General features: G+C 41.1%; 2 long non-coding RNA genes across 2 annotated transcripts; both read right to left on the minus strand.

The window, feature by feature from the left end:
- Positions 1 to 1,493: 1,493 nt before the first annotated feature.
- LOC120600120 (uncharacterized) lies at positions 1,494 to 4,805 on the minus strand. Its single transcript, XR_005652110.1, has 4 exons — positions 4,735 to 4,805; positions 3,567 to 3,689; positions 3,425 to 3,484; positions 1,494 to 1,645 (listed from the first exon to the last, which is right to left on the minus strand). It is a non-coding gene; the product is annotated as an uncharacterized LOC120600120 (long non-coding RNA).
- A 274-nt stretch (positions 4,806 to 5,079) lies between these two features.
- Positions 5,080 to 6,274, minus strand: LOC120600121 (uncharacterized). Its single transcript, XR_005652112.1, has 4 exons — positions 6,206 to 6,274; positions 5,904 to 6,089; positions 5,617 to 5,695; positions 5,080 to 5,324 (listed from the first exon to the last, which is right to left on the minus strand). It is a non-coding gene; the product is annotated as an uncharacterized LOC120600121 (long non-coding RNA).
- Between the last annotated feature and the right edge of the window lie 19,664 nt (positions 6,275 to 25,938).

A 25,938-nucleotide genomic window follows, 5' to 3' on the forward strand; every position in this document is an offset into this window, starting at 1 on the left:
AAAAGACAATATGAAAGGTAAGTTACGAACAGACTTAAAAATAGCAAAGTCTGACAAATAGAGAAAAGTCAGGAATTGGGCTGATAAGAGATTTAAGGCCCAAGCTGTGTGGAATCTTCAGTTTTAAAACAAGAGAAGGAGGACACATATGTTTATTCCCTGAGTCTCCGACGGTCAGTTTGAGTCCCTTGCTCCGGCCTGAACAGGGTGACGCTGGTGACTGCAACAGTAAAATACACTGTGTCTTTCTTAAGTTTTATTCTTTCTTTAAAACATATCAAGGAAATGTGAACAGTGGCACTCGTTATATTTATCCTTTGTATTTTAACAAAATCAAATGGTTTATTCTATACTTGCTATAGATTGAATGTTGTGTCCCCCCAAAATTCATTTGTTAAATCCTGACACTTACTGTAATGTATCAGGAGTGGGGCTTTTGGGAGGTGACTAGGTCGTGAGGGTGGAGCCCTCGTGAGTGGGATTAGCGCCCTTATATAAGACACCCCAGAGAGCTCCCTCGCCCCCTCTGTCATGTGAGGACACAGCAAAGGGACATCCATCTAAGGGCTTGGAGGAGGGCCCTCACCAGACGCTGAATCATCTGACCCCTTGGTCTTGGATATTTCTAGTCTCCAGAACTATAAGAAATAAATGTGGTGGGTTTTTTTTTACCTTATAGTTTATCTTTTTATTATTATTTTATATTAGTTTCGGGTGTATAGTACAAGGGTTAGACATGTATATAACTTATGAAGTGATCCCCCCAATCACTCTAGCACCCACCTGGCTCTACTACTTTAGCAGCGTTATAATAATATTGACTCTGCTTCCTCTGCTGTACTCTAAACCCCGTAACCAGGTGGTAACTACTAATTTGTACTTCTTCATCCCTTCACCTTTTTTGTGCCAGCCCTGCCCGCCCCCTCCCCTACCCCCCAGTCTGTGGTACTCTGTTGTAGCAATCTGAACAGACTCAGACAGTAGCATCTTAGTAACTGACACAAAGCAGAAGGCCTGTGAGCCACACAGATCTAAACCAAGCCCTTTTGCATGGCGACCTCAACTCAACTTATAGCATAGTAGCCATAATAAGCATACTCTCTCAAACTGCCATCCTGGTCGGTCTTTAATACGGAGAAGCATTGTTTCAGGAAACTTCCATTTTCATTGCATCTGTGGCTGTGTGTGTATTAGTAATAATAGAAATACATTTGTTATTACGGACAGTTCAGAAAGCTTTGAAGGCTACAGCCTGAATAAGAATAAGCCTTTGTCTGCGAGACAGGCAAACTCAAACCTGTGAAATGACATTGAACATCATAACCATGGAAACCTAAGAGAATTTTAAATATCAAATCATTAAAATTCTCTTCGGCTATACAGCAATTCTACACACATGATAGTGAATAACGAACAGTTAAGGTTTAGGATATACTGAACTATCCAGTTAATTAATTTGCTGGGGCCGCCATAGCAAAGGGCCACTGGCTGGGTGGCTTAACGGAAATTTATTTGCTCACGTGTCTGGAGGTTAGAAATCCAAGATCGAGGTACAGGCAAGGACAGTTTTCTGAGGCCTGTCTCCTTGGCTTGTGGCCAGCTGTCTTTTTCCACTGTCTCCACATGGTCTTTCTCCTGGGTCTGTCTGTTTTATAAGGAGAACAGTCATATTAAACTACGACCCACCCTACCGACCTCATTTTAACTTTATCACCTCTTTAAAGGCCTTTTCTCTGAATACAGTCACATTCTGATGTACTGGGGGGTTGGACTTCAACATAGGATATTGAGGGGATACAATCCACTATTTGGATGGTGTGCCTCAACCAATCCGTTCAAGGCCTTACGAGAGAAAGGAGAGGTTTTCTGGAACTGGAGAAATTTTGCATCGTGTCGGTAACACTGACTCCTGCCTGACTTTGTAACCTGCCAGCGTTTCCTCTGCACTCTGAACTTGCCGGCCCCCAATAACCGCAGGAGCCTGTTCCTTAAAATAAATCTCTTACTGGTATGCATTCAAGTCCCGTTGGTTTTGTTTCTGTGGAGAACCCTGACTGATACACTACCTTTTACTAAAAAATAATAATAATAATAATAATTCAGGATGTCTGAGAGGTAATCCAGGCCTTTCTGCTCTGCTTTCAGTTTTTGCGAAAGAGAACCAGAGCCATTCACGCCATCTCAGAAGTGCTCATCAGCCACGTAGGGTCTGCAGTACTCACGTGCAACTCAAGGTGGCGCTCGCGCTCTACTCAAAAGAGGCTTCCCTGTTGCAGGCCGCGCCTCCCAGGCTTTTAAACTTAGATTTCAAGACGACGCAATGACTCAGCAGTGCGAAAGAAAAAGCATAAAATTTGGACAAAGATACTGCCTACATGCCCCGCGTACACTAGCTTGCCATCACAAAAACCACGTTTCGGTGGGTCCTTTCTTGGGAGCACCATTTGTTCGGTAGGATTTAGGGTGCTCTGAGCAAATATCCGTTGGGGCAGTCCCATAAGGCCCCCAATGAACAGGCACACCCCTGGGCTAATAGCAAAGGAGGACGCCGCTGTGCTTGAAGGTTGGCGGATCATTTTTCTGGTTTCTGTCTGCAGCAGAAAATAGGCCACCTGCTCATTGTTCTAGGTTTTATTTTTTTCAAGTCTTCAGGGATGTCTTTGGGAAGTAAGCCACTATAGCCCAAGGGTGCTGCATGGGTGCCTGCCAGTGTGTTTGTGCAAACAGGCCGTGTGACTCACCCTGACCCCAGGATGTCAGCTACCCACAGTCCTGGTGGAACAGACTGTCTGTACCTACTCGATACTCCTGGGTTAATCCTACAGGTGGTCAAGCTCTACCCTGTCATTAGGCCGTGTACTTGACCACGAGCTCGAAACATCTTACCAGCATGGGTTTGTTTAATCCTCGTAATATTTTGTAAGAAAAGTTTGAGATGCCTTTACTTTTTCAATTTCTATTTTGTATATAGGAAACAGAACCAGCTACGTTGAGTGACTCTGAGAACGTCACTCAGTGATTCAGAACCAGAATCATGGACCCTTGACTCTCAATCAGGGGAGCTGACTTTTCTAAATCTCTACCCCGAAATCTCTCCGTCTCCCACCTCACCTCTTCCACCACCATGAATCCTTTCCCTGGACACATGGCGTGTGTTTGGTTCTTTTCCAGAGAATGCACGTTCACATAAGGACGCAAATCCGTGTTCGCCTTTCTGCAGTTTTAAGCAACGTGCCAATGATGCTGTATTACAGGTGTAACCCGGAAGGAGAAGCATCGCCTAAATTTTACATTAGAACCTCACTTTTAAAATATATTCGCAGTCTCCCTCTTCAAGATACACAAGTCAGGCTGAAAAGCCCCAAGAAATCTTGTACAAAATAAACAGTTTAATTTTCCTGAACGACATAGTTTCCAAACTTACTTGAATGGACATGACCTTTTCCCAGAGGAGCTTCCTTCAGCATCACTGCGTCGAGATTCCCTGGAACACCGTTTGGAAAATGCTGAGTAAAATTATCATCTCTTTGCAACACAGGGGTTGTCGTGCAGACAGCGACGCCCACCTGCTATGCTGAGGAGTTCCCGAGTTCACGGAATTCGTTTTCCTAGAGTTAGTTGGATTTCTGTGGTCTCCCAGGACATTCTAATGGTTGACAGAAGCCGAGTTTGATGGCTGTTTCCCACGCCTGAAATGATGGAGCAGAGAGCAGATTAAATAGTAACCTCTCCTACTTCAGATGGGCCCATCCCATCCCTTCCAAAGCACGCAGGCATCACCCAAGGCCACCCTGGGCCCCGTTCATCTGTTCTATCATCAGCATCGGTGGGGAGCTCCTGTTTCCAGTCCTTTGGAAGTGTCCTTCAGCCACCTCAGTCCCTCGAAATTAAAATTGAAAGACAACTCGACTATTGGGATATTCCTAAAAACCGCTCAGTTCTCCATCTTTCTCTAAAGCAAAGCTATAACCCTGGGGCAGTAATTCTTTTATCTCTAATGATCAAAGTCCTAACTCTCTCCCAGGAATATACCCTTCATCCTTCTTATTTGTCCCAAAGAGTGGGCAGCTTTGCACTATAGCTAAAGTTTCTACAAGGGTGGGCCAATACCCAGGGGCAAGGATACGAAATTCTCTTAAGACGTAGACCCTGTCCTTTGGAAGCTCAGAGTCAAGGCCACTCATCAAAGATGTAGGTGCTGTTCTTGGAGAAACATGTTTGGTCCAATATTCCTCTTAGTCAGGTTAAAAAGTCACAATTTTTTTAGCTTAGTGGTAGGAATACAACCCCTAAGATCAGAAGGGCTTATTCAAGACCCCAGTCTACTGTATACTAGCGGTGTGACCGTGAGCAAGTTGTTTAACCTCTTGCAATTTTGCTATCCACATCCACAAAATGAAAGTAATCTTAGCCCCATCTCTAATTTCTCATGAAGATTAAATGAGATAATGCATCCAGAACTCTGCGCAATACCTAACGGACAGTAAGCTCTCAATAAAAAGCAGCCTTTACTATTCATCTTCTTCTCCCCCATTCCAGGACATAAAAAGCATAGCCACCTCCTGAGCTCCAGTCTCTACATGAAGCTTTTCCCCAATTCAGTACATTTCAGAGAACCAGATCATTCCATTCTCTGACAGCCTCTAAACATGCATCGTCATCGTGGACATTGACCAAAAGAGAAACACTACAAAAGAGGTGTCAAAAGGTGGCATTGAGACATATCCTAAATACCTTTAAAAGGCCAGTGGGAGAATGTCACTCTTCTAGGCCATGACGTCCATTCACATCTCCCTGTGCTATTGTCGCTTACTCTCCCAGGGGCCGCATGCTTTGACGACTGCAGATCCCTGAACTTCCCTGGGAAGCTGTGGAGTCCCCAAGCCATCGATCACCCAACAACAGCTGTTCTTCAAGTGTATGGCATAGCTGTTCTGGGGATCACCATCTCTGAAGCTCAAGGGCAGATCCTCCAGCTATTCCAAGCATGCAGTAAGCAGGCTTTGCTTTCACCGGCTCTTGCTGTCTGTGGAACGTGCCTGATGCTCTTCTTTCGGTGAAGAGACAGTGAGATTTGGCTGCTTTCCCTTAGCCTCCCCCCTTGTGGATGTGGTGCCTCAGCGAATCACCTGGACGGTCAGTCACAGCTGTTACGCTAGCTGCAGCAACCTGTGGACAGATCTAGTGCCAAGATTCCCAGGCTCATTGCTTATTCCAGTGCTTCACCCTGATCACGCCAATGCAGTTCGATCAGTTTATTAGGATATGGCGCTAGTACAGAGGGATCCTAGTCGTTTCTTAACTGTGTTTCGTACTCGAATGCCCTTAAGGAGAGATAAAAAGGTTTGAAAATGAAATTGAGCTAATAGGATGTTTTTAAAAGGGTGAAGGATATAGGATCAAAGAATCACGACGAATTGAAAGATTTTTTTAAAAAGAAACCTCCATAATAGTTTGTCATTGGTCACGTTTTTGTTATGTTCTAGGCGCTATACTAAGTGACTTAATGCAGATTTTCTCATTAAATCCTGTCAAAGATTCTTCAAGAGGATGTAAATATTAACCCCCAATTAAAACTGAGAGAACACAGAAGCTCGGTGGGGTTAAGGAACTTACACAAGGTCACATAGTAAGTTTTTGGTCCATCTTCATTTCTTAAAAAACAATATCTGGGTAAAATCACGTTTTAAAAACCCTGAAGAGAAAAAGAAAAAAACGTAATTTCAACATTTCTTGAATTGTTTTATAATAGAAGGGTGTTGTGGGCGACTTGGATGAGTGTGATCTCAATGCCTTTAGGTGTTGGCTGGTTGAGGCTTCTGTCGCAACCAACTATTCCTAAAGCACAGACTGACGTAATCGACCAATCTGAAAGTAAATATATGGTCTGCGTCTAGTCTCACCTCTCGGGCTGGGACAACCTTTTGCTGGAATGGAGCGGGGGCGGGCAGTCTAATCAGAAGTAGCGTAAAAAAGCCCATAACTTCCATTCCTTCTATATTGACTTAGGCCACCCTCACGATGTGGCCTTGGTTTCATATTTGAGGTACAGACACCATTACTTCCCGGCAATCACACCCATCAGAGTCCTGTTGATTCTGAAACAGAGTCATGTTATCATGTGTCATGTTCACATACCTCTCCCCCACCCCCACACTTAAGCTAAACCCTCTACGCTCGTGTTCATCTGTAGTAGATCGCTTACCAGGTTTCAGAGTTAAGTATCCTTGAGTTTGTGTACAGCATGGGATTAAATTAATAATGGAAAAGAAACACATGTCACAGGACAACATCTGCCTTCTCTTTCCTCAGAAAATAGAAATGTGCTGTTGAAAGAGATTCTGCAGTTAATGAACTTGGAAATTAAAAAAAAAATCCTAACTACTACTTAGAAGCACAGCTTATAAACTCATTGGCCAGTGAGATGCAGTCTATAGGGGCTTAGTTTGGACAGCCAGAGGCCTGAGCTCCTGTTCTAGATGTGGCACCCACTGGGAGGGTGACATTAGGAAAGATGCTTCACAGTCTTAACTTTGTACTTCCCAGGGTTGTAGAGAAGGATAAAAATTATGGACTGTGTTAGATGAAGGTTGTATTTCACTTTCATTATTATAATGATCAATTATAGTTTGAAATAGCACGGCTTTCCTTAATACCAGGTAGTCTCATAGCTCTCTCCCAGTTGATGGGCTCACTTTGTATTTCTCTAAATAGAAACATTCAACAAGAGCTGTCTCACCTTTCCAATTGTCCCCTACCTGGTCTCTCTCCCTAACGCCGCCCTTGTCACCTCAGGCCCCTTCTCTGATCAGTAACTAGAAAGGGTCTTCCAAGGCCTACGTCAGGTCAAGTTTCTCTCCTGCTCGAGTCAATCAGTGACTCTCCTTCTCTCTTAATGTAAAATCCACGCTCTTTCTCTTGACCTACAAGGTTCTCCAGGATCTTGTCCAGCTCTGACCTCTTCTCCTCCAGTTCTTTTCTCTCTCTCTCTTCTTCTTCTCTTCTATGGGCTAATTCTGTTGATTCGAAGAAGTTGTTCTTTAGACATACCAGCTTCCTGGGCATACATGCTCACTCTTTTCCCAAAGACGACTACTTCTCATCAGTTATCACCTGTCTAAAACACACCTGTCATTTCTCTACCGTGCTGCCCTGACTTATTCCTAAAGCTCTTATCGCTATTTGAAAGTACAATATTTCTTTATTTGTTTACTTTTTTATTATCTCCCCTGCAATTATGTTATAAAAATGTTTTCCGAGTATTTACAGAAATGGCTCTTATAGGTACTCAATAAATATTTGTTGAAATGGATGCATAGATGGATGATTCCAAAGCCTAGTGTGTGTGTGTGTGTGTGTGTGTGTGTGTGTGTGTTCATTTATATACTATACTGGAAAACTGACACGCTTGTTTCTACAACTTAGGGAGGCTAATTGACAAGTGATGTCATGGGTTTCTCAACACAAGGACTTCTAACAGAGTTTATTGACTGTCCACCTGCAGAGAAAATAAGCATTTCTTCCTTCGTGGGGTTCAGTATCAGAAACAATTAGAACTACAGAGTATCTATAAAATAGGCAAGATGTAATTTCTGAATGGAACACACCAGAACCAGAGATAGTGGATAAAGGAGCCAGAGAAACAGCCCTTAACTTAAATAAAAAGACCACGAGCTCCATGGCGAAGAACTTTCATCTTCCACTATGGCCCGAGCTATGAATTTTCCCTGTCTTGCTGCTCTGCCCACACTAGCCCTGCTTCTCCTCCTGGATTTCTCAGCTTGGTTAATGTTCTCAACATACAGCCACGAACCCATGCCTGCAATCTGGGCATCAACCTAAGATTCTTTCCTTGACTTCATGAATGTTTCTTAGATTCGACCGTTCTCCAAATAAAGTGAGCTTGATTCACTTCGTCATCCTATGGTCTTAGCTCGCAAGCTTCCATCTTGTAATATATCGTCCATATTGCTTCTCGAGGGATCTTTCTAAATAGCAATTCTCACTGTATCATTCCCATGCTTAAAACGGCTGCACCAGAGAAAGCTCGAATTCTATAATATGGTGTTTAAGAACCTGCTGCGTGTCTTTCCAGCTGTGACATCTGCTCCACTTTCTTACTTCTTTCCACCACCCTGAACCACACGTGCACGTGCAATATCCCTCCTCTCTCGCGCTGTCTGCCTCCGTCATTGTTATCACCTGGCCTTAGCTAATTGTTTGAGCTCCCTAAACACCTCTTGATCTTTCTAATCATTCCTTGGCACATCCTGTTCCCTCCACTCACCTTACAGGACTCAGTTCAAACATTTCCACATTCAGAGAAACTATAAAGTTTTTCCTGATCTAAAGCAGACGTCATAGTTTCTGTCTGCGTTTCTTTCATAAACCCTAGCACATGACATTTCAACTATTTGTTTACATGTCTTCCTGGCTACACTGAATGTTCCTTGAGGGCAGGGCTCATGTTTTATCTTTGTATTCCCAAGAACCTGGTAAGTGTACTCAATAAATATTTATTAAATGATATAGACAAAGATAAGATAAAAATCCATTCTTGATTCAGGCCTCCTACAATTGCCAGGAACAAGCCGCTGTCTTCCTTCCATGCACAGATAACATCGACATAAGGCTGTCTTTGAAACCATTGTCTTTGTTCCACGCATATATATCTTGGCCATCAAATTAAAAGGATTGTCATAGTCAACCCGCTACTGTATTTTTAATGTTCAGGGTATTGTGGGTACAGAAGCCTCTTAGAAGTGAGTTAGGATCCTCAGATAATAGAACGTAAGTGCAGGCAGGAGCTGGTAGCACAGGGTCGTAGATGAGCACCCCCATCTGCATCACAGTGACGGCCACGTGTGGGATGCTTCGACGTGGATGCAGCCCAGCACTCCATGGAAATGAAGCCTTTTCCCTTTCTTAGATGATGAAGGTTTAGGACATTCTCTCCCACGCAGGCCTGCAGACCATTATGCTGAAGGAGGGATCTGGAGCAAGGAAACTCCCGCCTTCTGCGTGTCCAGTCATCTGCCTTCCTCCTTCCGGTCCCCTGTGCTGCGTCGGTCTGCTCAGGTTCTTCAAAGAGCCGACCTACATCAAGATCCGACGGTGCGAGTCTTGTACAACCAGCCACACTTACCACCAGGGTCGACACCATGACAGACACCTCTCAAAGTTTCAAGGCCACACTAATCTAATATGCTCCCCGGTTACACTTGCCTTTACCGACCTAAGCAGTGGAACTAAGGAAGTGTAAGGTGAAAGATTCCTTGCAGGAATCCAGAAATGTCCAGACGCAGGCGTTCGGTAGTCGATACCTTTCTGCTCTATAACACAGGTAAGCCATTCGTGCTTAGCTTAGCTTAGGCGTCACAGATCCTGGAGGCACAAGTGGACCAAACACTTCTTCCATGGCGATTCCTAAAGAGACAACATTATCCAGTGGCAGGAGTGAGTGCTATGAGATGGAGAGAAGGAAATCCAAGTACAGCCAAGGTTTCAAAGAGTCTATACAGGGAAAGAAGCGGAAAAGCAGCTCTAAGTGCACAATGACGTTTTATAATTCAATTACTTCTTGAATGTTGAAAACTCACTCCTTAGGATCTGAAAATAAACTTCTTTCATTTGAAAGGGTCACGGGGAAGCCTGGGGACTGGGTGAGATATCCATCCTCACCTCTACCCTCCTACCACACTTCTAGAAGGGATTCTAATCTCACAGTCCTTTCAACCAGGATCCTGCAGAGAATTAAGCCCAAAGCCCTAAGGCACCTGTTGTACATAACGAATTAACTCCTTTCTTTTGCATCTAGAGTGATCTGAATTCTGTCCTAGAATTCTGTCCTTTCTTTTGTATCTAGAGTGATCTGAATTCTGTTCTGTACTAGCCGTGGGAGAATTGAGAAAACAGTCACTCGGAATCATTTTCTGTAAAGATTAATGTCTTCATGGAACCCAGGTTGAGAAAATTTGCATGTAAGAGACTAGATTTTGTTTCTTAGGAAGCATAGCTTGTTTTTGGCAATTTGTCATGGGAGACCTAGGAAACTAAAACAATAGTGTTTTTGTAGTTTTCTATGTAAATATATTAAAATCTTAGTAGGAAATGTTCCTGTACTTTTTTTGTCTGATATTAACATAAAATATATTATTTTAAAAATGTTGTTTTCTAATTGTCTGTTGGTACTACGTGAAAATACAGTTGATTTTCCAAACTGACCTTAAATCCAACAACCTTGCTAAATTTACTTATTAATTAAAATAATTTACTTGTAGATTATTTTGAAGTTTCTACATGTGCCTATAAATTGTATGAATACATGGCTTCTTCAAATAATAATGGTTTATTTATTTTTTTCCAACTTCCTTGAGGATTTTATTGCTTTATTATACTGACCTTGAAGAGAATATTGAGTGGAAGTGGTAATAGCAAGCATCCTTGTTCCTGATCGCAAGGGAAAACTTTCAATCATTTGCCATTAAGTAAGATACCTGCTATAAGCTCTTTATAAATTTTATCAGATTAGTTTCTTCTGTTTCCTAGTTTGTAAAGAGTTCACCTCATGAATAAAGTATTAAATTTTATCAAATTTTTACTCTGCTTTAGCTCAGATGACCATATGTTTTTTATCCTTTATTCTGTTAACATGGTAAATTCCATTGTTTGATTACCAAATGTTAAAACAGATTTGCATCCCTGGATACAAATGTGCATGGTATGTTATCCTTATGCATCACTGGATTTGATTTGCTAATATGTTGTTTAAATTTTTCACATCTGTTTGCAAAGAGATTGGCCTATAATTTTCTTTTCTTCTGATGTCTTAGTCAAGTTTTGTTATCATGGTTTAATGAAATGAAAACTAACGAATCATCTCAGGTTTTTTGAAAACTAAAGTGTTCTCTCTTGTATTTCTCTGGAAGAGATTGTATAGAATTGGTGTGGATTCTTCTTTAGACATTGGATACTAATCACCAGCAAAATAATCTAGAATTGAAGATTCCTTTTTATGGAGTTTTAAAATTACAAATTCAATTTCTTTAATAGCTATAGGGCTATTCAAGTTATCCTATATTTTTGGTAGTTTGTGCCTCTCGAGTTCGTCTGATGAATTGTAATGAATTGACCCATTTCAAGTGTGTTGTCAAATTTATACATGTAAAGTTGTTTGTAATATTCTCTTGTTATCCTTTTGACATTGGCGGAATCTGCAGTGATGTCTCCTGTTTGATTTCTGGTATTGGTAATTGGTGATTTTTAAATCACTCTTTTTTCCTCTGTAAGTCTTGATAGAGATTTGTCAATTTAATTGATCTTTCCAAAGGACCAGATTTTTGTTTCATTACTTTTTACCTATTTTGGGTCATGGTTTTTTTTTTAAACTACTCTGCCAGTCTCTTTAGGAAAGGCCTGCTGATGACGAACCCTCTTCATTTTCCTTCATCCAACTATGCCTTGCTTTTCCATTCATTCCTGAGGATATTTTCACTGGATATAGAATTGTGGGTTTACAGCCCTTTTCTTCCATAATAATGAAAGTTATTATGCCCCCCCCCTTTTTTTTTGGCCTCTGTGGTTTCCAATAAGAAATTATATTTAAGGTATTATGTCTTTCTTGCTGCTTTCAAGATTTTTTCTGTCTTTAGTTTTTTGGAGTTCGATTGTTAATGTGTCTTGGCATACATTTCATTGGTGTGGATTTTTTTAGGTGACAGGCTGGATTTGGCCCACAGGACATAGCTTGCCAATCCCTGCTTAGGTGATTGATGCCACATAAAAAGTCAGGCCCAGTACTGCCAGATTTTCTGCTTTTGCAAAAGAAACTGGAAATGTGGAATTTTTTAAATTTGAAATCACCTGATTTTTAAGTCTTTCAAATTCTTTTTTTTTTTTTTCACCAAAGTACTGGATAAAAAATTAAAACAAAAAGAAAGATTATCTTCCAGTTCCTGGGGGCCATGGGATATATTTCTTAGATCATAAATATGGTTCTCTTTACAATTATAAACTATCCTTCTTTGTCTCATTTAATGCTCTTTGCCTTGGCTTTTGCTTTGACACTAAGATGAAGATATTTTTAACATATATTTGCTTGGCATGACTTTTCCCATTCTTTACATTCAACCTCTGTAAGTCACTTTGTTTTCAACATGTCTCTTGTCTCAGCTTCTCATCATTGGGTTTTGCTTTGTAACCCAGTTATTTTTTAAATTATGATATTTAGATCATTTACAGTTACTGACATGCTAGATATGATTAGTCTTAATTTGCTTCCCCTGTGATGAATTCTGGGCTTTTACACAAAGGCTTCTGAAGGCAAAGAAGCAGTTGCAGAAGAGACACACTCCAGCTGAGATTTACAACAAACATGTAGTCAAGATGACTATGTTGGAAGGGTTTAATATGTTCAACACTCCGTGAGATGTATAATTTTTGGTATCCTGAATATTTAAAAGATCATTCTCATTTATTTATGGTTCCATCATAAATTCTTCTGAACTAAAACCATTAAAGGAAAAGAAACAATTATTCTTCTCTTCCTCCCCTTTTTTCCAGTGCCCAAAGGAGCATAAAGCCCAACAGGGTAGAGGGCTTTTATGCTTCCCAGATGCCAGCTGGCGACCCCCACATTCCTTAGCTGTTGGCTGTTAAGCAGCTGGCCCTAATTTCAAAAAGTAGAGAGCTTAGGCATGTGACACTGGGGACTCACTCTGCTGCCCAAAGACACTGGAAAAACCTGCTCTGGTTTTGCAGTCCTGCCACCCAAGCTGCCAAAAGGAGAAAAGAATCATGAGGAAATTATCTCCTTCTCTCGTTTTCTGCTTCCTGGTCCTAAATGGGGAAGATTGATAAGAAAGAGCTCTGTCATCTCTCAGTCCAGTATTCCTTCTCCTATGTCACGGACCCTGAATTAGCTTCCTTCCTTCTTCCCTGTGTTTTCCACATCCCGTATTTAGAATGAGGGGGTGGGAATAAAGAGGGAGGCTGCTGCCAGGAAATATTGAGAAGAAATGAAAAAGCAGACCATCTCTTGGGCAGACTGTTGATGGGATAATGGACTCCATGGCTGAACTTCCAGGCACCTGGGATGGAAAGAAACATCACCTCTCCTTCCACTGAAACTGAACGACTCAAGAGAATCGAGTCACCTTGATTCCAATCAACCAACTTGAGCTGGCAAGGACCCGAGGCTGTGTTTTCTCAGCCTTGAAGGCCAGCTGTGTTTTGTGCAGCTCAGCCCAGTGAGGCAGTGAGCCCAGTTATTTGACTCTCCAGTAGGTCCCTCATTAGGTTCCATTAGAATGTTCTCACCAACAAGAAGTCTGTGATTCAAGCTTTAGTGATTCAAAAGCCCTTCCTTGGGCCCTAAGATGTGTAATTTGATGAGCAGAATATGGATTTGCAGTCAGACAGACATGGATTTAAATACCGTCTCTGCCGCTGAGCAGCTATGTAGCCTTGAAACACAAAGTGAGATATGCATAGAGTATCTGATTTACCACCATTAGTCAGGTTCTTCAGAGGAACAACTGATAGGATACACACACACACACACACACACACACACACACACACACGTAAAGAGAGAGAGTGATTGATTTTAAGGAATTGGCTCACGCCCTTGTGGAGGTTTGACAAATCCGGAATCTGATGGGAGAGACAGACAGGCTGGAGTTGCAGTTCAAGTCCTAAGGCAATCTGCTGGTGAACCAGGAAGAGCCAATTTTAATACACGAAGTCCAAAAGTGGTCTGCAGGCGGAATTCTCCCTTACTGCAGGGAGGTCAGCCTTTCTGGCCTTCAACTGATTGGATGAGGCCCACCCACATTATGAAAGGTAATCTGCTTTACTCAAAATCCCTCCCTCATACAGATGGTACCTGTAATAACATCGCTATCAATGACTTGCATTCAGATAAGCTCCCTTGCTTTGGTGAAAATGTCATGGAGTCAGGGCTGGCAGGCCGGTTGACATATAAACCAACACCCATCTTGACTATTTTTCAGCTGAAGTGAAACAACTACTCCTTATATAGGCCCATGGGGTGTGTGCGTAACATGTGCATCAGAAGGGGAAAAAAATCAGTTGAAAACTGCAAAGTTTCACACTCATAAATAATGCTACCAAAATTATGAAGGGTTATTACAAGAATAACTCTAAATTCCTTCAAATTTACTTTTAAAAAATAAGTCATCCCCATTCAGACTTTATTATTAGTAGCAAATTCCTGACGACACATTTCACAACTAATTGGACCACCGGAGTGAGTTAACAGCAAGGCCGAAACTGCTGTGCTGACGCCTCCTCTGGAAGGAACAGACGGTCTTATTTATTTAAAGAGCCTAGTTCCATTCTTCAATCAGAGAAGGAACTTATTATATGAGTGGCATCGACCTGAATGGCCTGGAGCAGACTCCATCAAAGGTTTAGTCACACTGGCTTCCAGAGTCAAGAGAGGGCGTATGGAGAAGTTGGGCGGTTGGTAAACAAGCATTACCGCAGCCCCTGGGGGCATGAAGGCCTGTAAGTAGACACTCTAGATAATGGATAGTGGAGAAGAGTCCCATCCCCACCCTTCAAAGAGGGTGTGTGGGAGACAAGACCAACAAATATGTAATCAGCTCAAAAGCAAAGAGAAAAATACAGTGATTCCGAGAGTATGTTGAGGGGGCCGAATGAATGGGTAAGGTGGGAGAAATGAACCACAGGATCACTGGTGAGAGAAGAGACTGGCTGGCTGTCTCTGGTTCGCCTAGTCCTTAGTACCCAGAGAAGAAAACCCCAGAAGGCCGTCTGGAATGGGCCGCGAAGTGCACTTTCTCCGCTGGCGGCAAAGGCTGGGATCGGCAGAGCCTTTCCTGCTTTGGACTCCTAGAAGCTCATTTTGGAGTGTGGGACTCTCGGAAGGCTCCCATGTCCACGACGCAAAGGTGCCTTATCCTCTCTGGGAACACGGATTAGTGTCTCCCTCTATGGTTCCTTCTAGAATATTCTTATGGTCACCTACTATTCTTGGAGGACAGCCCCACACGGAACATAGCTGCTCGCTCTCCTTGCTACCACCAGTTCTGACGGCGATATCACTGTGTGGAATGCGGAGACCCAGCCTGACTGTTGCTGCTTCAGGAAGTCGGTGTCCCTCTCAGAGAGATGCCGAATGACAAGGGAAGGTTAGGGGATGCCATGCTGGCTTCCCTCCAAGTTACGTTAATTGGCGATTAGCTGAAAAATGAGTCTTTCTGCTAATTGACTGTCTTCCCCATTGCCATTCATATTCACTACTTTTACATAAATCTCAGGGAATATCATTTTGTGTGAAAGATTCTTATTATCTTCTTCCTACAATGTCACCTTAATAGACTGGGTAAATCCACGTCCCCTCTTATATTTGACTACTCAAGAATTCTCAGATGTTACAGCTCGGCAATGTTTCAGAGTGGCCCCCCTAAAACTGGAAAATCTCTTCTTAACGAACTAAAACCATTCCACTGAGCAGCTTTGCAAATAGTTGCCTATCTGTGTGAGAAAAAAAATTAACAGGCTGGTAGAAAAGTATGGCATGGATGTCATTCCCTAAGGGCCTAGGGTTGCTGTTTTTAAAATAATTTCGTGAGCTAATTACCTTTTTGGCATTCACTTGTAAACCCATATCTTCTGTATTGTGCTCTATCTGTTTTTATGAACATCGAGGCTGTAGACGGAATGTTTGTGTTCCCCCAAAATTCATACGTTAAATCCTAACAATGTGATGGTGTTTGGAGGTGGAGCCTTAGGGAGGTGATTAGGTCGTTAAGGGGGAGAACTCATGAATGGGATTAGTGCCCTAATGAAAGGGACCACACAGAGCTCCCTCCCCGCTTCTGCCATGCAAGGACACAGCAAAAAGAGAGCCGGGAAAGCAGCCCTCGCCAGACACCAAACCTGCCAGCACCTTCGTCTGGGTTCCCAGACTCCAGAACTGTGAGAAATAGTTTGTCGTTTATAAGCCGCTCAGTCTGTAGTATGCTTTTGCGGCAGCCCAAACAGATGACAGCGATCAGTCTTTCCCACCACACATTCGTTACATTTTTTGGTCAAAAACAATGGGTGGAATGAAAGTCTTCCCTTTGTTTAGGTGAAGACCTGGGCTCCCATCCCGGACCCACCACTAATCAATTATGCGGTGGTACATGAGCCTTATAATATCTCTGTTCTTCAGTTTCTCCCACTTCTGGGTTGAAGTGGGAGAAACTGTAGTATCTCACACAGAATTGTTGAAGGGGTCAAATGGGAAAATGCCCGAAGAATCTTCACTGTGAAGGAGGTGTACTGATGTTAATTTTAGTACTGATGCTAGTATTTTTACCCTCACGGTGATCACAGGGGACTGGCCACCAGATTCAAGAGGGTCAGTAAAATCCAAATCTGGACATGAGCAAAATCTCACTGCTTTCATCACGGTGTCAAAGTGTGGCATTTGACTATTTCGCTGTAAACCTCAGAAATGTACAGTCAAACTGAAAAGGCCTGAAAGGTTCTTGGATAATATATGTGCTACCGATGCTTTTATTGATGAGTTATTTCTCATCAATAAGTAGCTAACCTTTTCTTAATTCTTCCTTAAGGAATAAGGGTGAGTTTTAATCCACTTCCATGTTCATTTTTCCTTCTGACATTGTGTGAGATCGGCACTTTTTCATACGTCTAAAATGGGCTCAGAATCTCCTGATTCAGACAGAATAAGAGCGTTACACCAGACAAGATGACAGTAAAGCTGTTATGTTCTCCCCTTTATATATGACTGAGGTTGTCTACATGATCCATCTACTTTTTATTTCACTCTAGAGCTAATCAAATTGGTGCAGTGGCAATTCTACTAGCGAGAGCCTAGTGCAAAATAATGGCAAGAACTCTGCTGGAGGATTCAAGCTTCGAGAGGTTCTGTGAGTCATCTAAGAGAATCCATGTTAATATCTGTGCTCTGAATGCACTGACGTGTGTAAAACACTTAGGGTGAGGCCTGGACCATGGGAAATATCTTGTACGTGGTAGCTTTCATGTGATCTACGTGGAGGCAGGGGCGTACAACTACTCTGAAGTTGTTTCTTACTGAAGTTCTTGACCCCTCGATCACATAAGATAAAGCAAAGGCCCAATAAGAGTCTTACAAAGTATTTCAAAGGCTTTTCAGAAAGGTCTGAGAGTCCCCCGAGAATGTCTCCTGCTGCACCCCCAGTAAGTCTCTTGGCCTCTATGAAGGATTTATTCGTTGGGCCTCCTGCAAATACTACATCACCCCCCTGAGCAACCCTCTCGATCTCCGAGACAGCCTTAAATCCTGGGCACATGCAGCATCCTCTGAAAAACCAAGACCTACCCACAGTGGGTCCCCCGTGGGAGCCAGCACAGCACCTAGAGCCAAGCTTTTAGAGTCAGACAGACCCAGAATCAAACTCAAGCGCGGCTACTTACTAACTTTGTGATGCTCAAGTAAGTTCCTTGACCTCTCTGAGTCTCACGTTCCTTGTAAATAATAGCGGCTATTCAAAACGCAAAGGTTTTTATTTTATTTATCAATACTTATACATAATTTATTAAGTGCTTATCAAATATCGACTTATTTAATTCTCCTAACAAGCCTTTGATATAAGTACTGTGATTATCCTTATTTTATAGATGAGGCCATCAAGCACAGAGAGGTCAAATAACTTGCTCGAGGTCACACAGCTATTAAATGGCAGAGGCACGATTTGAACCTAGGCATTCTTTTCTAGCTGCTGAATCTTCGTTCTTAACCACCACCCTGTCTAACATTTCATAGTCAAACAAGGAAGTATTTTCTTATATGTTTGTTATGATAGGCATTTTCAAACACACAAAAGTAGTAAGAATCCCTTGTTCCCCACACTCAGCTTAAACAAGTATCTAGACTCCACTGTTCTAAACAAAGAAGTTTTTAATTCATATTTTCCTTAAGCTGCAATTTAAAAAAATATATTTTTGTCATTCTTTATGATCTTGCTTAAATCATTGACTTAATTTAGGTAATTTCCTTTGGTTTCTTTCCACAATCATTAACACACACACACACACACACAACACACACACACACACACACACAAAACAGGTCCTTATTTTGTCTAGCGCTTTTACAATGCTATTTGGTACCTTCCTTTATACAGTTTGATGAATACTTTGACTTGATTATTTCATTGAATTTTCAGCAACTTCTTAAGACAGGCAGTAAGGTTGCTGAAATCCCCATTTCACATATAGTCAGATGAAGACCAGAGACCTTAAAAAAGTTTGCTCAAGATCACACACCCAGAAAGTGGAAGGAGTATATCAAAATACAACTCGATTTTTAAAGTTTTCAATGGATTTAGTCTCTGGACATCAATATAGAGCAGAAAAACTGATGGGCTCTGGAATTTGTTAGACTTCCACACAAATCCTCATTCTTCCTCTCGTGTGTGATCTTACACAAGTAACTCTCTGAGCCTCTAACTCATCGATATATATGTGTGTGTAAGTGTGTGCCTGTGTGTGTGTGTGTTACACGATACCAGAGCAGACGCTCATTAAATGTGTTTCCTTTTTCCCTTCTACATAGGATCGATCCAAAGAAAATGTCCCCTGATCCCTCCGTAGTCACCTGCAATACTTCCAAATCTTCTCAAACCTTCGCAGCATTAAGGTATTCACCGAAGTCCCTGGATGCTTTTATTTCTTTCTCAAATCGTTCACTTCTTTGGTTTCCCCATCAAACTATGAGGACGTCATCGTTTTATCAGTGACATTCTTTACTTCTTTGGAAGATCTGAGCAAAATCTCCATTATTTTTTAAAATTAATTAATTTTTTTTATTAATTTTTTTTATACTGACATTGGTTAACAAAATCCAATAAGTTTCAGCCGTACATTTTAACAGTAAGGCGTGTATATATTCACACTGTGTGTTCATCTCCTACAGTTAGATTTCTTTCTGTCACCACATATTTGACCCCCTTTACCCCATCTACCTCCCCCTCTCCCCTACCCTCTGGTAAACCTCCATTATTTCATTTGAACTCTGTTTCGTCTTGAAAGCCACGTTAGATTATATATGCTTTAATAAATAGAATCATTTGGGTATTATCACTAAATTAAAGAATGCACCACAAAATTTGTCACCTCAATAAGCCTTTTCTAAGTCAAACAGACACATTTGTGGCTCCTTATCTTCCTTCCATATTTATCGATAGCGTTATTTAAGAAACATCATAAGTGATTAATATTTAGTTCAAGTCTATTAGACTTTAACAATGAAGGAACGTTTTGTCTATTGTGATGGGAAACGTCATCTCATCCATGTTTCTGTCCTTATATGTTTGCACTTAAGCTTCCTTAAATTAGTAAAACCATAAAATGACTTTTAAAGTAGAAATTCGAGAAAAGTGGTTCTATTCACTTGTTCCATTACATAACGAAACTTCCTTACTTTGGACTGATGGCACAGTGCCCAGTGCAGAGTTGGCACTCGATATGTTGCTGAATGACTAGATGAATGAATGAGATCATCTAAGCATCTACTGAAGTCTATGAATTATTACTCTTTCAAGAGTTTGTTATGGTTTCTTTCTATACATATGTGAAGTAATTTAATTAAAGCTAATAGTTGTTTTCAAGTAGCAATAATTTGGAAACTTGTCTTCATGAATAGAGAGTAATAATATTTAATGACCATATTGATCATCTTATACAGATACGTGTTTTTAAGTAGAAAATGTTTGTCTCTCTCTCTCTCTCTCTTTCTCTCTCTCTCTGTCTCTCATACACATTCTCTCTCTTTTTATAAATAAAGAGTATGAAGGTAAACATCAGCCTTTTTTCATCTACATAATTATAACTTCTGAGTTAGTGAATTAAATGAAGTTAGATTGTGTCTAACTTTAATATCTTATGTTTAAGTTGGAATTCATTTCTGTATTGCGATATGGAAACCAAATGATCACCAGCTTCTGCACGTAGCACCAGCCCCTGGGCGGAGTGCACCCCATATAGATCCATCTCCCAGCTACTCCTCTGGTAGAGCAGCACCTGCCCCTTCAACCTCTTCCTGGGGGGTCCTTCGTTAGTCTCTTGTAGTTTCCAGTGTCCTGCGGAGAAGTGGTTGTTTTTCCAGCATCCTTCTACCCCTCTTCCTGCCCCCCAAGGAAGGCTGCAGTCTGATGAAGCTCTGATTTGGGGTCTCTCCAATGATGGAGTATCTTTGGGAGAAAAAAGAGTATCACGAGATGTAGTTCAAGATAACTATGGTCTCAAGGCACAGGCGTGCACTGTGGCGGGCCACAAGGGTGGCCCAGTAGCTGCAATGGTGAGTTTGGAATCAAGAGACCAAAATTCTAGGTCCAGTTCTATCATTAACTGAAATCTTCCTCCTAAAAGAAAGAAAGAAAGAAAGAAAAGGAAGGAAGGAAGGGAGGGAGGGAGGAGGGAGGAGAGAGAGAGAAAGAGAGAGAGGAGAAAGAAAATAAGAAAAAAAGAAAGAAAGAAAAGAAAAGAAAGAGAAAGAAAGAAAGAAAGAAAGAAAAGAGGAAAGAAAGAAAGAAAGAAAAAAGAAAGTGAAAGAAAAGAAAGAAAGAAAAGAAAGAAAGAGAAAGAAAGAAAGAAAGAAAGAAAGAAAGAAAGAAAGAAAGAAAGAAAGAAAGAAAGAAAGAAAGAAAGAAAGAGAAAAAGAAAAAAAGGAAAAAGAAAAAAATTTTTTCAAATCTCAGGGTTTTAAATGGCCTCAAATATCACCCAGTCTCACTCAGAGGGAGTCACCACTTCCTGGTGCAACAGGCTTAAGTTTCTTGGTGGGGATTTCCTGTTTAACAGTCTGTTGCAAACAGTTAAAGATTCAGTGATATAATGTGCCCCAGGCTTACTTTAGCTATTATTCTACTGCCTGGAGCCACACGCCCTGCATCAGAGGGGCACGTCTTAACTTTGCTTCTCTCTGAATGACTGAGATTCTAGATGGGAAGGTTTCTTCCATCTCTATTGCTTTATGATTCTGTAATTATTTCTGATGGACTAGGGCCAATAGTTATTGGTAACTACAGGAAGCCAAAATCGACCTTACAGCTAACACTGTCAGACTGTTCTCGCCCACTCTGCTGCTGTAAGACAAAACAGAAACCTTCAGTATAAATAATCAAGTACATTTAAGAAGTGGCTGACAATAATGGGTTCTGAGCGTCCATGGGAAGCAGCCAGTGAAAATTCCCAGGGCCCTTGTTTGCAAGAAACGGAAACTCACTCCGACTAGCTTACAAAATGGGAAGTGGGTTCTAAAGTTACACAGGTATTGTTTGCAATCTGTTAAACACAACCCCAACCCCAGGAGAGACAGGAAATGAAAGCTGGAGTGCCAGCGGGAACTCAGGAAGCTTCTCTCTGTACCCCTCTCTCTGCGGCTATGTGCCATCTTGTCTCTGCTGCATATCAGCCTCATTACCCTCATTCTGCCAGCTCCGCTACTCACTCATCCACTTGCATGGCACCCCGTGATGATAGTCTCAGACCCCAACCCACACGACCTTTCAGTTCTCTACATCATGGCTAATTGCAACAGGTTTTATGTCTTAGTTTGCAATTTCTAAATCTCTCTGAGATTACCTGCCTGACTTTGCTGTCTGCCAGTGGCCTGAACCCTATCAAAATGACCAACTTAAATTATAGTCTTCTCACGTATATGCCCAGTCGCTATGATATAACTCACTCACTTAAATTCTGCATATAGCGACCATATAAATAGGTCTATTCAATGTGTTTTTAAAGTGTAGTTTATTACACAGAAGTAATATGTGTTCATTTTAGAAAAATTAGAAAGTACAAAGGAGGTTACGAATAACTCATAACTCAGGAAATTCTAAATATAGATACTATTTTTACAAAATGAAATTATATTGCATTTATTGTTCTGTGACCTTTTTTCACCCAATAATATATGATGAGCATCTTCCACATATTCTTTTGAACTAAAGAAATTGAGATTTTTGGTCCAGGAATGTTAGCTAATATTTACTGAACATCTGACTTATGTTTTTCTACGTCCTTTAGATGTATTAGCTTATTTAACCTACACAACCACCCCATGAGGCAGGGGACCATTATGAACTCTATGTTGAAAATGAAGAAACCAAGGCACAAAAAAGTTAAGTAACTTACCGAGAGTCAATGGAAATTCAGATGGAAAGTGTTAGCGCCATGCAATCCAACAACAGAGCCACACTCTTAACCTCTACACTGTAACGGCTCGATTACCACTCACGTTCTTCTCTGTGCCCTAGTCTTTCTCTCTGAAAGTTTTAGAGACAGAAAAAGAGAGACCAGACAGGAGCCAGGGAAAGGAGAGAGAGGGGAGAGAAAGATTCGTGGTAGAAAACATGTACGAGAGAAAGAGTACAAGGAAAGAAGCAACAAAGAAAAGCAAAATAATAATAATAATAATAATAATAATAATAACATGGTGGCGTGAAATACTAGATTGAGCTCCATGATATTTTCATTTTTGTGAGTCAGAAACAGCTGATCATTGGCAAATGCATGGGGCTCGATTTATTAAATTACATCACCAAAGATGTCCCTCACTGCTCAGCAATCATTATGAAACAATATATTTAAATATAATTAACCTCGGGACTTGGGCTGAATTATTAAGCAAAAAAATCAAAATATTGAGAGTTAAAAGCCCCCAGGGGGTCCATCTCTAGTCTTTATTAGCTCACCCAGTGAATCAAACGTTTAATTGTAGTTACGTAAGGGCTAGGTGTCAGGCACTTGGTGTAGAACGTCCCTTTGATTTAATCGAAGGTAATAGCATTAACATCACCTAGGAACTTGTTAGAAATGCATATTCTCAGTCACATCCCAGAATCAGAGTGGGGTGGGCCCAATTATCTATATTTAACAAGCCTTCTTGGTGCTCTGAGGCACACTAGTTTGAGAACCACCATCTAAGTAAGGCAAAAGAGGGTACAACTTTGAGAGCTGGGTGTTTTAAATTAACCAAATGCCTCTCTTGGTTCTCCTCTATGCTCAGGGACATTTATGTTCCTTTCTACCAACTGTATCTGTGTTTGGGCTGACAAGTGACCAAATAAACAGCGTCCTGATCTCTGGAGAAACCAGTGGGTTCCACGTATGGGATATTTCTAACTAGGACATGTCCTGGAGCTCAGGTGAGTATACCTCGGGAAAAAAAGTCATCAGAATTGAGTGTCTTGATAGGACTGTCATAGAAATAGAATATATAACTTCCAAAAGAGTAGAAGGAGGAAATAAACAGATTAAAGAAAATTTAGTTACCTAAAGGAAGTCAGGAATAAAGGGAGGTGGGCCAAAAAAAAGTATAATAAATAGAAAAAAATGATATGCCAGACATTAGTCCAAATAGATATTAATCAGAATGAAGGTACACGGATTATACTAGAAAAATACTGATCAAAATGAAGATGTTCTAACCGTATGTTAAGGAGAATAGATTTTAAAGTAAAAAGTATTATTTAGGGACAAGGAAGTTTATGACATAATATACACCAGAAAAATGTGAGAAATCAGAGACAATAAATACTAGCAACATCGTCCCAAAATATCAAGTAGAACCATATGATATTGTTAATGTTTGACTGACCTATAAAAGCAGTAATTTCATATAAAGTAAAAGTCAATAGAATTATGAAAACAAATTTCTTAAAGTGTTATTTTAACATTCATCTGTTAGAAACTAATTTATTAAGTGATCAAATAATTAATAATGATGTTGGATATTTGAACAGCATGATTAAGACACTTTATAAAATCCACATACTTAGAATTTTATCTCAACTCTTAGATAATCTGCATTCTTTTCAAGTTTTGAGGGATATTTCCAAAAATTGAGCACATACCAGACCATAAAGAATGTCTCAATAAATATCAAAGAATTGACAAAACACCGACCACAATATAATACAACGAGAACTCAATCCACCCCCACCTCGCAAAAAAATAGCCAAAAATACTCCTGTATATTTGGAAACTGAAAACGATTCTAAATTATTCATGGCTCAAAGAAGAAATCATGATAGAAATTAGAAATACTGCCAAGCTGGTCTCTCATGATCTGATTTTTCCCCTTTTATTCAGTCAGTGTGATTTAACATCTGGAATGCCAATAAAGCTAATATTACAGGCCTCAGAAACAAATAAGCCTAGTTTTCAGTGGGAAACAAGTAGAAAGTCTTAATTAAATGGCTTATTTATTTCGCCCATTGTCCATAGATTTCGTGTCTGGATTTTATTCAGTATTTTCTCCATTTTATTCCCCAGGGATCATCTAAGAAGTGTTCCTTTCTTCACAGCTTAAAAACCCTCAGGAAGATTATCATCAGTGTCGGATACTTCTCCTGAGGCCCCAAGGCTGTCACCGTCCAAGGCTCTAATGACAGCACGTGCAAACTGGGGCCCGCTGACAGAACACCCATGGGAATATTTGGAGAGACAACCAAATGGCATCTCAAAATACCAGCTGCTTTTCTTCATTCCAGTACGGTTCCCAATCCATAATATCAACCCATAACATCAATCCATAATCTCAGCCTGCAATCTCGTGACTAGATTAGCCCTGGTAGACAGTCTTGTTAAACAAGGCATCCCCTGACTCATGGATGTAGGCAGATCTGATCATAAATGGAAGTGCGCGGACAAGCAATTGTCGAGAACAGCATATGCTTTTAATCAGAGCAACCTATAGGAATGTCTCTTGCCTCACTCACTGCTTGTTCCTCAGTCCAAGTAAAACACTTCCTTAAAATGCCACGTCCATTAAAACACAAACACAAATGGGAGGGAGGAAAAAACAAGCAGAGGTAAGCAAAGCTAAAATCCCTTCTTCAAGACTCCAGATATAGAGTCCTAGCGATTCCAATCTGCAACATGCTTCCAGAATCATCACAATGTCAACATTCCAAAGATGTCTACAGCTCCAGAATCAGGGTCTAGAATGCCAGACAAAGAATGGAGAGGTGTCCCCAAGAATCCAGGGATTTTGCCTAAGGGCAAAGGCCAGGAAAAAGGAAGCAGAGTGAAATCCTGTCAACACTGTCGAATCTGAATGCCATCCTAAGAATGTCCCATTTCACTAATTGGAAGGTCTCTCCCTTACGTTACCAGGGACAAGCTCTGGGTGTCAGCAGCTCAACCTTTCTTAGGCCGAGGGTTTGACCAAACCGTCAGCCAGTATTTTAACAATATGGATACGGAAACCACTTGAAAACAAAACAAAACAAAACGAAAAACCATCTTTCATACAGGGTAGAGGGGGTATGAATATTTTCCCGCACTAATTTCTTTTAATGTTGTTATACTAAAAATAATGAGTAAAAATAATAACTGTATTCAGAGAAATACATTCACCACCCCTAATTTGATTCAGCGACTCAAAGGCGAAGGCCCAGTGTAAAGAGTCAATCTTATGAGTAAGTCGAGGGGAGGGCATCGAAATTTACAGGGGACATTCAGAGCTGTTGAGAAAAGGAAGCTCAGTGTGGTCTATCACCACTCTGTCTCTGGGGACCTCCCATTCCTCCTGCTGGCAGAGAAAAATAAAAAGTGCTAATTAAGGGCAACTTACTCTGTTCCTGGTTGAAACGTTTCCCTTTGAGATGAATTCAGCCTCACTTGGGTAAAAATACCCATTCGACTCAAAGGTTGTTTCTTCCCTCTCTCAAGGGGTCTCTCTGCCCACTCCCTCTTCCCATCATGGTATCTGGGTGCAGAGAGAAGCAAGGTATCTTTGTGGCAGAGGTCCTTGGAGTCCTTAGCGATGGACTGGTCTTGTCCCTAAATGTCCTAGGCTGGCGTTTGCTTAGGTGTGGCTGATCTCACTGTCCCTCATGGGCGTCCTGCTGGCATCTGTTGCCAAAACCTAAGGTCCCTGTGGTCCCC

The sequence above is a fragment of the Pteropus medius genome, unplaced genomic scaffold (assembly GCF_902729225.1).
Source record: "Pteropus medius unplaced genomic scaffold, Ma_sr-lr_union100, whole genome shotgun sequence".
NCBI classification, from domain to species: Eukaryota; Metazoa; Chordata; class Mammalia; order Chiroptera; family Pteropodidae; genus Pteropus; species Pteropus medius.